We start from the raw sequence: 11,797 nt of genomic DNA, 5'->3' as shown, positions 1-11,797 counted from the left end.
TTCAGTACTGTGGTACTGTGGATAACAGTTATGGGGAGGGAGCAGCTCCTGGTTTAATCTGCAGTCTTATATCAATACAACTCAAGTGGATGCCATTCAGTACTGTGGTACTGGATTGTCATGGGACCAGTTAAACTGGTACCCCTCCACTGACCTCAGTTCTGGGCAGGGTACGCTGCCATACCCCATCCTTTGGGGATCACAGATATCACCATTCAATGGGTGTAATCACTACCGTTCTACCAGATGGATATCACTGTACATAGCAATGGTAACTGCAGTAGTTTCACATTTCCTTAAACCTGGATTAAATTTACTAAAAATTGAACCATTACTAACAATTTATTCAAATAGTCCAGCTCTCAGTATTTATAGTAATTGCACTCTGTAAGATGGATCACATACCACATGTGAAATTTATCAAAGTTATACTTTTTGAGTTATCCTGTTCACAAGGTTTTTATTTCTTTGCCCTCTACTGAGTGCAAATGACATGATCTCCACAGAAAACGATGCAAGTCTTTCACTCAATAAGGTGGAGGTACATAACAAGTATTAAGTTCATACAAGCTTCAGTTTTGGTTTGTTCACCTCAAATGACCTTTGAGCTGTGCAGAAAAATCCTGGGTTCTTGTAATCAATTAGGGTGATCCACATAACAAACAGTACAAAGTAACACAAAGTTTTAATTTTAAGTTTTCATGTTTAAAAGGTTTCAAACTGTGACTCCTGTTGACCCCAAGTGACCTCTACTGAAAACAATAAGGATATTATGTCAATAACATGGATCTAGATACCAAGGATGAAGTTCAATAAGCCAAGATGACACATTCACACATACATACATACACAAACACACATATATATACACCATCACCCAACGCATAGATTCCTTTCACCTTGGGGGGGGGGGGGACTCAAACGCTTATGGACATATCTTGTCACAAAGTTTTGCTTACAATTTGACATCTGATAACCTCAAATAACATTTAACCTCCAGAAACATAGGCTTCTTCTACTCAATATGATACATCCTGATATAACCTCAAATAACATTTAACCTCCAGAAACATAGGCTTCTTCTATTCAATATGATACATCCTGATATAACCTCAAATAACATTTAACCTCCAGAAACATAGGCTTCTTCTATTCAATATGATACATCCTGATATAACCTCAAATAACATTTAACCTCCAGAAACATAGGCTTCTTCTATTCAATATGATACATCCTGATATAACCTCAAATAACATTTAACCTCCAGAAACATAGGCTTCTTCTATTCAATATGATACATCCTGATATAACCTCAAATAACATTTAACCTCCAGAAACATATAGGCTTCTTCTATTCAATATGATACATCCTGATATAACCTCAAATAACATTTAACCTCCAGAAACATAGGCTTCTTCTATTCAATATGATACATCCTGATATAACCTCAAATAAAATTTAACCTCCAGAAACATAGGCTTCTTCTATTCAATATGATACATCCTCAATTACATGATATATGTTGATGCTATTATTATTGTTATTGTGCAATACAGATCCCCTTCTTGCAAGTTATTGTGCTTGGTTTTCACATATTAACCTGTAGTGACCATCTTATGACCTTGCACCTTCTTAAACCACAGTAAGCTTCTGCTATGTTATAGAACTAGAACATACGTGTACTGACTGAGCATGAAATTTGCCCAAGCTTGTCTTCTGGAGATAGCCTGTACACAACCTCACTGCCTCTGGTTAACACATGTACAACCTTTGATTGCCACTAAAAACTGCACACTTCAAAGATACACTAAATATGAGGTATCAGCATACCAAGTATGATATTGGAACAGGCTTCCCTTCTGGAGGTATTGTGTGTACAAGCAAGGCACCACAAGCACTCCCACACTTTCACAAGCACTCCCACACTTTCACAAGCACTCCCACACCTTCACTATCACATATATCTTTTGACTCGGACAAAGAACTAGAAACTGTTGTAAGAGCTGCTACTGCAATGACTTGTTAAGTTCTGACAAGTAGCTCTTCCGAGCAGATCTGCTAACTCCTATGCTAACTGCTATGCTAACTCCGATGACTAACATACCTTCTGCCAATGACTTCGCTCTGATACAAACAAATAACTCTGAATCTGTTTATGCCCAATATTGACCACTCTTTACCTGGATGATGCTGTCATTCATAATGTGATATAAAATCAATAGTGATGACTGATCTTTTAGTATATAGAGCACTCATCTGCTGCTTGAAACACTGTGCATTACTTGCTCCATTGTCTACTGTGGCAAATCAACACAAGACAAAGGTTGAAGTAATGCAATATTAGTGCTCAATAAAATCTAAACCTTCCTCATTCTTTTTAACCCAACACAAATCTCTCTGGAGTCTATAATCTGTCACTAACACATTTTCTGTGATCAGATCATCAGCATCCATGGTAAATATACAGCACGGCTGTTCTTCGTTTTGCAGATTATAATGGCTTGCAGCACAAATCTGTTCATCTGTGGATCTGCAACATGACACTACCTAATTAAATCTGGGAATGTGACTTGATGAATACCTAGTCACATCGTTATTCCATAAAGATCAGCTAGTGGGATTTTTGTCAGAGCAACAGGCGATTGATGTGGGTAAACATTCAGTGGCAATTAAAACGTTCTCCTAAGATATCAGACTGCTTGGTACACAGAGCCTGTGCATAAGTATTGTATGTTAAACAGAGACAGTGCATAGCACTGTATGTTACACAGAGACAGTGCATAGTACTGTATGTTACACAGACACAGTGCATATTACTGTATGTTACACTGACACAGACACAGTGCATATTACTGTATGTTACACAGAGACAGTGCATAGTACTGTATGTTACACAGACACAGTGCATATTACTGTATGTTACACAGAGACAGTGCATAGTACTGTATGTTACATAGAGACAGTGCATAGTACTGTATGCTACACAGAGACAGCGCATAGTACTGTATGTTACACAGACACAGAGACAGTGCATATTACTGTATGTAACACAGAGACAGTGCATAGTACTGTATGTTACACAGAGACAGTGCATAGTACTGTATGTTACACAGAGACAGTGCATAGTACTGTATGTTACACAGAGACAGCGCATAGTACTGTACATATGTTACACAGACACAGAGCATAGTACTGTATGTTACACAGACACAGTGCATAGTACTGTATGTTACAGAGAGGCAGTGAATAGTACTGTATGTTACAAAGACAGTGCATAGTACTGTATGTTACACAGACACAGAGACAGTGCATATTACTGTATGTTACACAGAGACAGTGCATAGTACTGTATGCTACACAGAGACAGTGCATAGTACTGTACATATGTTACACAGAGATAGTGCATAGTACTGTATGTTACACAGACACAGTGCATAGTACTGTATGTTACACAGAGACAGTGCATAGTACTGTATGTTACACAGAGACAGCGCATATTACTGTATATTACATAAAGACAGTGCATAGTACTGTATGTTACACAGACACAGTGCATAGTACTGTATGTTACACAGAGACAGTGCATAGTACTGTATGTTACACAGAGACACAGTGCATAGTACTGTATGCTACACAGAGACAGCGCATATTACTGTATATTACATAGAGACAGAGCATAGTACTGTATGTTACACAGAGACAGTGCATAGTACTGTATGTTACACAGACACAGAGACAGTGCATAGTACTGTATGCTACACAGACACAGTGCATAGTACTGTATGTTACACAGACACAGTGCATAGTACTGTATGTTACACAGACATAGAGACAGTGCATAGTACTGTATGTTACACAGACACAGTGCATAGTACTGTATGTTACACAGACACAGAGACAGTGCATATTACTGAATGTTACACAGACACAGCGCATAGTACACTGTATGTTACACAGCCACAGTGCATAGTAATGTATGTTACACAGAGACAGTGCATATTTCTGTATGTTACAAAGAGACAGTGCATAGTATTGTATGTTACACAGACATAGAGACAGTGCATAGTACTGTATGTTACACAGACACAGTGCATAGTACTGTATGTTACACAGACACAGAGACAGTGCATAGTACTGTATGCTACACAGACACAGTGCATAGTACTGTATGTTACACAGACACAGTGCATAGTACTGTATGTTACACAGACATAGAGACAGTGCATAGTACTGTATGTTACACAGACACAGTGCATAGTACTGTATGTTACACAGACACAGAGACAGTGCATATTACTGAATGTTACACAGACACAGCGCATAGTACACTGTATGTTACACAGCCACAGTGCATAGTAATGTATGTTACACAGAGACAGTGCATATTTCTGTATGTTACAAAGAGACAGTGCATAGTATTGTATGTTACACAGACATAGAGACAGTGCATAGTACTGCATGTTACACAGAGACAGTGCATAGTACTGTATGTTACACAGACACAGTGCATAATACTGTATGTTACACAGAGACAGTGCATATCACTGTTTATACAACACCTAATTATATTCTGGCCATTTGATTGGTCAATTGCTCATCGATTGCATGCAAAATCCGCTCTATTGCACTCTATGAAATAGAACCATGGGTTATACTTTTTTGATAGCACTTTTTTCAATGGTAAGAGAGCAGAGAAACATGTCTGTTCAAAACAATCTGTTGCATGAGTGCATTTTACATCCAATTATATCCATTCAACTCGGCTGCGCCTCGTTGAATGGAACATTCCATCTTTCAACTCATGAAATATTTGCACTATTGCACTCATAACCATTCATTATGTGTATAATATTACATAGAGACAGTGTATAGTACTGTTGGTTACACAGACACAGTGCATAGTACTGTATGTTACACAGAGACAGTGCATAGTACTGTATGTTACATAGACACAGTGCATATTACTGTATATTACATAGAGACAGTGTATAGTACTGTATGTTACACAGACACAAAGACAGTGCATAGTACTGTATGTTACACAGAGACAGTGCATAGTACTGTATGTTACACAGAGACAGTGCATAGTACTGTATGTTACACAGAGACAGTGCTTAGTACTGTATGTTACACAGACATAGAGACAGTTCATAGTACTGTATGTTACACAGAGACAGTGCATAGTACTGTATGTTACACAGAGACAGTGCATAGTACTGTATGTAACACAGAGACAGTGCATAGTACTGTATGTTACATAGAGACAGTGCATAGTACTGTATGTTACACAGAGACAGTGCATAGTACTGTATGTTACACAGAGACAGTGCATAGTACTGTATGTTACACAGAGACAGTGCATAGTACTGTATGTAACACAGAGACAGTGCATAGTCCTGTATGTTACACAGACATAGAGACAGTTCATAGTACTGTATGTTACACAGAGACAGTGCATAGTACTGTATGTTACACAGAGACAGTGCATAGTACTGTATGTTACCAACCCTTTTTAATTACGGTCGCCATGGTCGCATTGGCGACCACAATTCTCGGCTGGCGATGAGAATTTCTGGAAAAATTAATGCTAGTCGCCAGCCCTATAATAATGTGGCGATCAGTTTTTGCAACTGAAAATTTCACCAATGCTTTACAAAAAACTGAAATGTACTTACCGACTAAACGCACGTTGCTATAAAATTAATATTGAATGGATTTCCCGTTCCAAATTTTCGCAAAATTCAGAGCAACAATAATTTCCTTAAACCGCACATGTGGTAGTGGTCTACGTACCATACCATTGTAACATGCATCTAATTCCCTTTGACATTGGTCGATTCAAAATACTGACAACTTTTTGAATTTAAATTGTCACGAAACTGTTGAAAATTTTAAAATGACAAGTCAGAGTAGCTATATTATGTGATAAAATGAAAAGAGATTTAATCTGTCTTACAATCTTTAAAAAGTTTAACTTACAAAACTGTCGATATTTTGAAACAAACTAAGTTCGGCAAAGCCCCGTTTCTAGACTGCCTAACAATGAACAGCGTGCACTGTACGTACATCAGTTTACAACTGCAGTGTTTAACCCTGGTAGGCTACATGTGCGGCAAATTTTACCAGGTACCTTGCCAAGCAACCCCCTGTCTAACACCTGTTTGTTAACATTTTTGGCACGTTTCCAAAAAAACTTTTCATGGAGTAAACTATTTTGGCTCCACTCTAGAATTAATTAGGTCAGTCAGTAAAGGATCGGTAAAGTTATGCGAAATATTATCTTAGACGTTCGAGAAAAGTAGGTAAATATCCCCGTAACATTAGGGTAAGTAAAACACACCTCAAGCCAACGGACTTCTCCGCATGAACAAAACAATCTATTCCCCATGATACACGAGGCACAGTCTATACCATACAGACATAGCAAGATATCATGGCCCCAATAGCTACAGTATGGCCATCTTTATGAAAGTAAACCTTGCAATCCTATGTTTTAGGCCACTTGGCATGATTAACTAAATGCTAAATATTGTTTCCATGTCCTTGTAGAGAACATCAACTTCGCAAAATACAATTATAGTTGTGTTTTTGTTGTTACGTAAGATCCGTAACCGACGAAGTGGTTAGGCTATTTACGATACACTTAACTATGGTAGGATATTAATTTTTCCTTTTTTTGTGGAAATTCTAGAAAATACTTTCTTTTTCCCCTGCTTAACACCAGATGTGGTCTTATGGTTAATTCATAAATGGGTGTACTAGAGCCTTGTTTACATGATATTAGTTGCATTTAGCACGATATGCCAGTTTCGCGTGAATTTTTCGAAAGTATTTTGCTCGATCTTTCGTAAAATTTGAAAGGTGTACCAACTTACTTTTCGTACACAATTGGTAATATCTCTACTGATTTTTAGAGTTTTGTTCTCTATACAGTGAATGTTGTAAAGGACGGCTTTTTACGAAGTTCAAAAGTCAGTCAATGAACTTGATAAACTTTATTTCTTTTCAACTTTCTTAACCATGGAATGCTAGAATAACATTTACACATAAAACGGAGAAAGGATAATTGCATTTTTTTTCCATTTATTTCAAATTTCTTTCACAAGAAATTATCGTCATTTGTTCAATCCTCAAAAAATATCGCGTACACATGTCCAGTTATACGTGAGCGGTATGTAGCTATCGTTTACGTTACGGTTATTGTCCCATACATGTGTGTACACACGGGCCTTATGTTGGCACGACTATCAAAGCGCAGAAATTAGAACTTAATTATACTATAGTTCAACGTTAGTGTAGTCAGTACTGACAGTAGTGCTACTCGATGTTGAGCCCAGGCCTAGTGTTTTTTGTACTAATACTTAGCATATCAAAGTGGCGATCACATTTTCATTCTGGGCGACCAGAATTTGGGAAAATTAAAGATCTAGTCGCCACAGGATTTTCCTCCTGACGACCTCATTCACTGGGGAATTAAAAAGGGTTGTATGTTACACAGACATAGAGACAGTGCATAGTACTGTATGTTACACAGAGACAGTGCATAGTACTGTATGTTACACAGAGACAGTGCATAGTACGTATGTTACACAGAGACAGTGCATAGTACTGTACATATGTTACACAGAGACAGTGCATAGTACTGTATGTTACACAGAGACAGTGCATAGTACTGTATGTTACACAGAGACAGTGCATAGTACTGTATGTTACACAGACACAGTGCATAGTCCTGTATGTTACACAGAGACAGTGCATATTACTGTATGTTTTGAGACCACTTTCCCACAAAGTGGCCCCTGACGCGACCTCGGGGAGGGTGGCGGGTAAACCCTGCCACCCGCCGAGCTCGCCGAGAAGGAAAAATCTAACGCTAACAAAGACTGCTGACGCCTCCAGGCGGAGGGTGGAGCCCACCCTGAACAGTCGGGGTGGGGGTCCGCCCTCCGTCACCCCGTAGGCGTGCCTCCCCCTACACTAACAGAGGCCTAATTGAACAAGGGGACGAGGCCCATACTACCTTAGATGGTAAAGAGTAACCTGGTAAACCGAACTAAGGAAACAACACCCACCGATAGACAAGTAGCCGCAGGCGACCCAGGGGGTGGCGATGTCTATCGACGAAACGCGAGGAGTCATGAGTCAGGTCGAACGACCGCTCCCCCGTCCGGCTGCGTCCCACCTCCCTCGGGGGAGGGTGGCGGGAAATGGAGACAGGTAAGTGGGTCACTCGTAAATATATAAACCAGTAAGTTTTATAATATTTACTTCGTTCCCCACTTACCTGTCTCCCCACAACCTATGCACCGAGTGGCACTGTCCGATGGTGGGAGGCCCGAGGGGTGGGACCCCCCGGAGCTCGTATCATCGAGCGACCAAAGCAAAATCGGCCTGTGATATGTCCGATAAGTAGCAGGCGACAAAGCGATTGGAGTCTTCCACGCCGTCGTCTTGCAGATGTCCACTATTGGAAAACCTGCGAACAGGGCTGTAGAAGCAGTGAAACCCCTGCTGTTGTGAGCCGTGGATCTGCCTGGACCTGTAGCCAGAGGGCGGACGGCTTCCACCAAACAGCGGGACAAGGTATCCTCCCAGGCTGCTGAGTGGGGCACTCGAAGGAGGAAGAACAGAGATGTCGAAGTACCCAAGAGATCTTGTGTTCTGTTGAGGTACCACTTCAGTGCCCTAATGGGAAACCATACTGTAGTCTGTCCTCGGGGATCAAAGAGAAGGTCTTGATCTCTGGGATGATGATGTCTCCCGGTAGGAGAGCCCAAACCTGGTTCTAGCGAAGAAGGAGGGGTCGAGAACTATCAGCATCCCACAAACCGTAGGACTGAAGGCACCTTAGTCAAGGCGAGCCGTTGCTGCCTGGCGTGGAGCCGTAGGGGAAGCCCCTGATGGAAGGCGGCAACAGCCGAACGAAAGTTTTTGATCGTCTAAACCCTGCCTCCCTTCTTGGAACAGTGGGTAAGGAGTCGGCGATCAAGGTTAGAAAGGCCATGGTAGGCAGAGTCTGTCTCGTTCGGCATACTCCGAATCTCCGTAGGCAGAAAACGTAAGTACCAAGGTTGTTCTCACTCTGGCGGCCAAAGTCCTTTCTGTCTAAGGAAACACCAGACAATTTCCAGGCACCTAATTGTAGGCCCTTGCTGTCCGGGTGAGCCAGCGCCCCGTCTATGGGACAACCGACTGTGGTTTGTCCGGCAGGATCGCTGGCTCGTCCGCTAGGAGCTGGATAACTTTTGCCCGAACCGGGGTCAGCGGGGCCACTATGATGGCTGACCATGCCAAGAGGGGGAAGATGTAAGCTTCCGGTCCGTTTCGCGACAGGGACCTGGCGTTATGTGGAAGGCCTGCGGGTGGGCCGCCTGAACAAAGATGAGCAGCCCATTGTTGCCCTGTGTCGCAATCAGGTCTATCAGAGGTCTGCTGAACATGTGGAAAAACCTACTTCATGTTCGTTGCAAAAGGGTCCACTCGTCAGGGTGGAGCTGTCCCCTGGGCAGAGCATCGGCCATCACATTCTCCTTTCTGGCTATCTGAGAGACTTGTAGGGCCATGCTAGATTCTGTAGCTGTGGTGAGGGTCTCCCTTGCCAGACGGCAATATCTCTCTGACCTGGTGCCGCCATGTCTGTTGACGTAGCTACAGTATGTTACCACCGTCGTGTTGTCTGAGAGGATGGTAGTCAAAAGCCCTGTACCTGGGCGCCGGAGGGCTCCAGAGAGCCCAACCCTGTGTATCTGCTGCTAAAGAAGTCAAGGACAGCGGCCTGCTTGGTGACCTTGTTAGTGCTTGCAGGACAGCCGCACTCGCAGTACTGATTCAATACCACAGTACCGTTGATGACTCCTTCAGTTATCAACCCGTTGCAATCAGAAAACTCTGAAGAAAAGGAATGTCCTGATGATGCTAAGCTGTACCCTGTAGGGAGGTTTAATGGAGGTTCTTTCCATGCTAAAAAATATTAATCATAATATTGGGGAAAGAAAAGGCGTAGACCTATTGAAAGATAATGATGCCTGAGGCGCCTAACAATATTACTCCGGTCAACGAAAACCTGTCAAGCATAGAGACAAGTATCTTCTGGATGGGAAGCTGCACTGACAAAAAAGTGCCTTGCCCAAGGAAACAACTGAATGATCCGGCCAGGACTCAAACCTGCAAGCCTTAGATCACCAGTCCACTGCCTTCACCACTTGACCACAGTACTCTCTAAAAATGAGTACTGAAGGTACAGAATCTCACTCTGCTGAGTGAGTACGGAATCTTAAACAATGCTGCCCTGCTACAAAAAATGAGACTGAGTACTGAATGGATAGTTTGCTTCATCAGAATCTTAAACAAAGCTACAATGCTACTGTTTATGTGACTCCTACAATTATATGTATGTATTTAAGAACGTATTTAGGATCATCTTGCAAGTAGGAACATGAGAAGAAGCCTCACTGGCTTAACCAAGCTGCAAGCTGACTGAAGTCAGTCTCTTACATACAAATTTAACGTCCATGATTATGAAAAGTCAACAACTCTGTAGCTGGACAACATACATTAATCTTGGGGTGGCCTGAATCGGGGACCTTATGAGTGAAAGGCTTTAACCCTGAGCTAACTGAGCTATAGACCTACTCATCAGAAACAAACTCCCAACAGGGGCTGTGAAGATGGTGAGAGGGTGGGTTTGTAGAAAATCCACCTCATAAATCCCTGGCTGCTTAACGGAGCCCGGGGAGTTACTCAGCAAACACAAAAGCGTTACTAAGCATGTAGTGTTTTGTTATGACAACGTTATGAGTGGTGTAAGAGGTATGTCACCGAAAACGTTTTCAGGCTCATATTTCAAAACGATTTACGTTAAGACAATAATATAACATTAATACAACATTAATATCTCATAGAAACGTTATGTCGACGTTTTTACCACACCACATTTAACGTAATAAACACGTAATAAATGTTATGATAACGTACCCGTTACTCCTCAAATCTCTCCATGTCGAGACGTGTCAATTTCGTAGTGTAGTACAGTAGAAGTATCCAACTTCCTATTGAAACCACCTAGCGCATAGCCACGACTAGGCTATCAGGTGCTACGAAATGCAACTGTGCTTAAAATGTCGGGAACATCGAACATTATTCACGAAGCGCATACTGTATGCTCGGAGCGCGTTAGCGCTTGTACCTTTGTTGGGGTTTTATCCTACCCCTTTTCCAACTTACTACTAACGCGTTTGTCTTGGAAATTCACCCAAAAAATAGAGAGAGAGGTTTATTCCATGGGATCGCTCACGTAGTCGACAGCTCGTTGCAGCAAACGTTGAGCTTACACGTGTCAATCCAGGTGACTGCTTGGCCCCCCTCCTCTCATAACAAATACACAGCGCGGGAATATTGTCTTGGCAGTTTGCCAAGACTCTTGGAAGGCTTCGTTTTCCTGGCACTTTGCCAAGCTTCGAGAACGTTCTCTTCTTGGCAGGTTGCCAAGGTACTAAGTAACGAGACTGTACTAGAATCGCTTCAGTTTGCGCCTTTTAACATGCTCTGGAGGGGGTTCCACCAGCGTTTTAAACAACAAAACATAAGCAAGGTTTCAAACCTAGACATATGGCGATGAATTATAACGAGAGAGAAATATAATTAGCGAGGAGAATATGACCCATGAATGCACAGGAAATCTATGTCATGTCCTGGTTTCTGCTGGTACTTATTAAACACACATTCGGGATGTGTAATGATAAATGGTGTAGCGATTGCAGTGTCTTTCCGCAATTGATTCGAACCTGTCGTCGCAG

At 41.7% G+C, this 11,797-nt stretch overlaps 1 protein-coding gene across 2 annotated transcripts in view; it reads right to left on the bottom strand.

Moving 5' to 3' along the window:
* LOC139959412 (transmembrane protein 114-like) overlaps positions 1 to 11,797 on the bottom strand; it is a 96,639-nt gene that overhangs the window by 11,537 nt on the left and 73,305 nt on the right. The window lies entirely within an intron of this gene.

The sequence above is a fragment of the Apostichopus japonicus genome, chromosome 19, assembly GCF_037975245.1.
Source record: "Apostichopus japonicus isolate 1M-3 chromosome 19, ASM3797524v1, whole genome shotgun sequence".
Taxonomy (NCBI): Eukaryota; Metazoa; Echinodermata; class Holothuroidea; order Aspidochirotida; family Stichopodidae; genus Apostichopus; species Apostichopus japonicus.
This window is presented reverse-complemented; position numbering and strand designations above follow the sequence as displayed.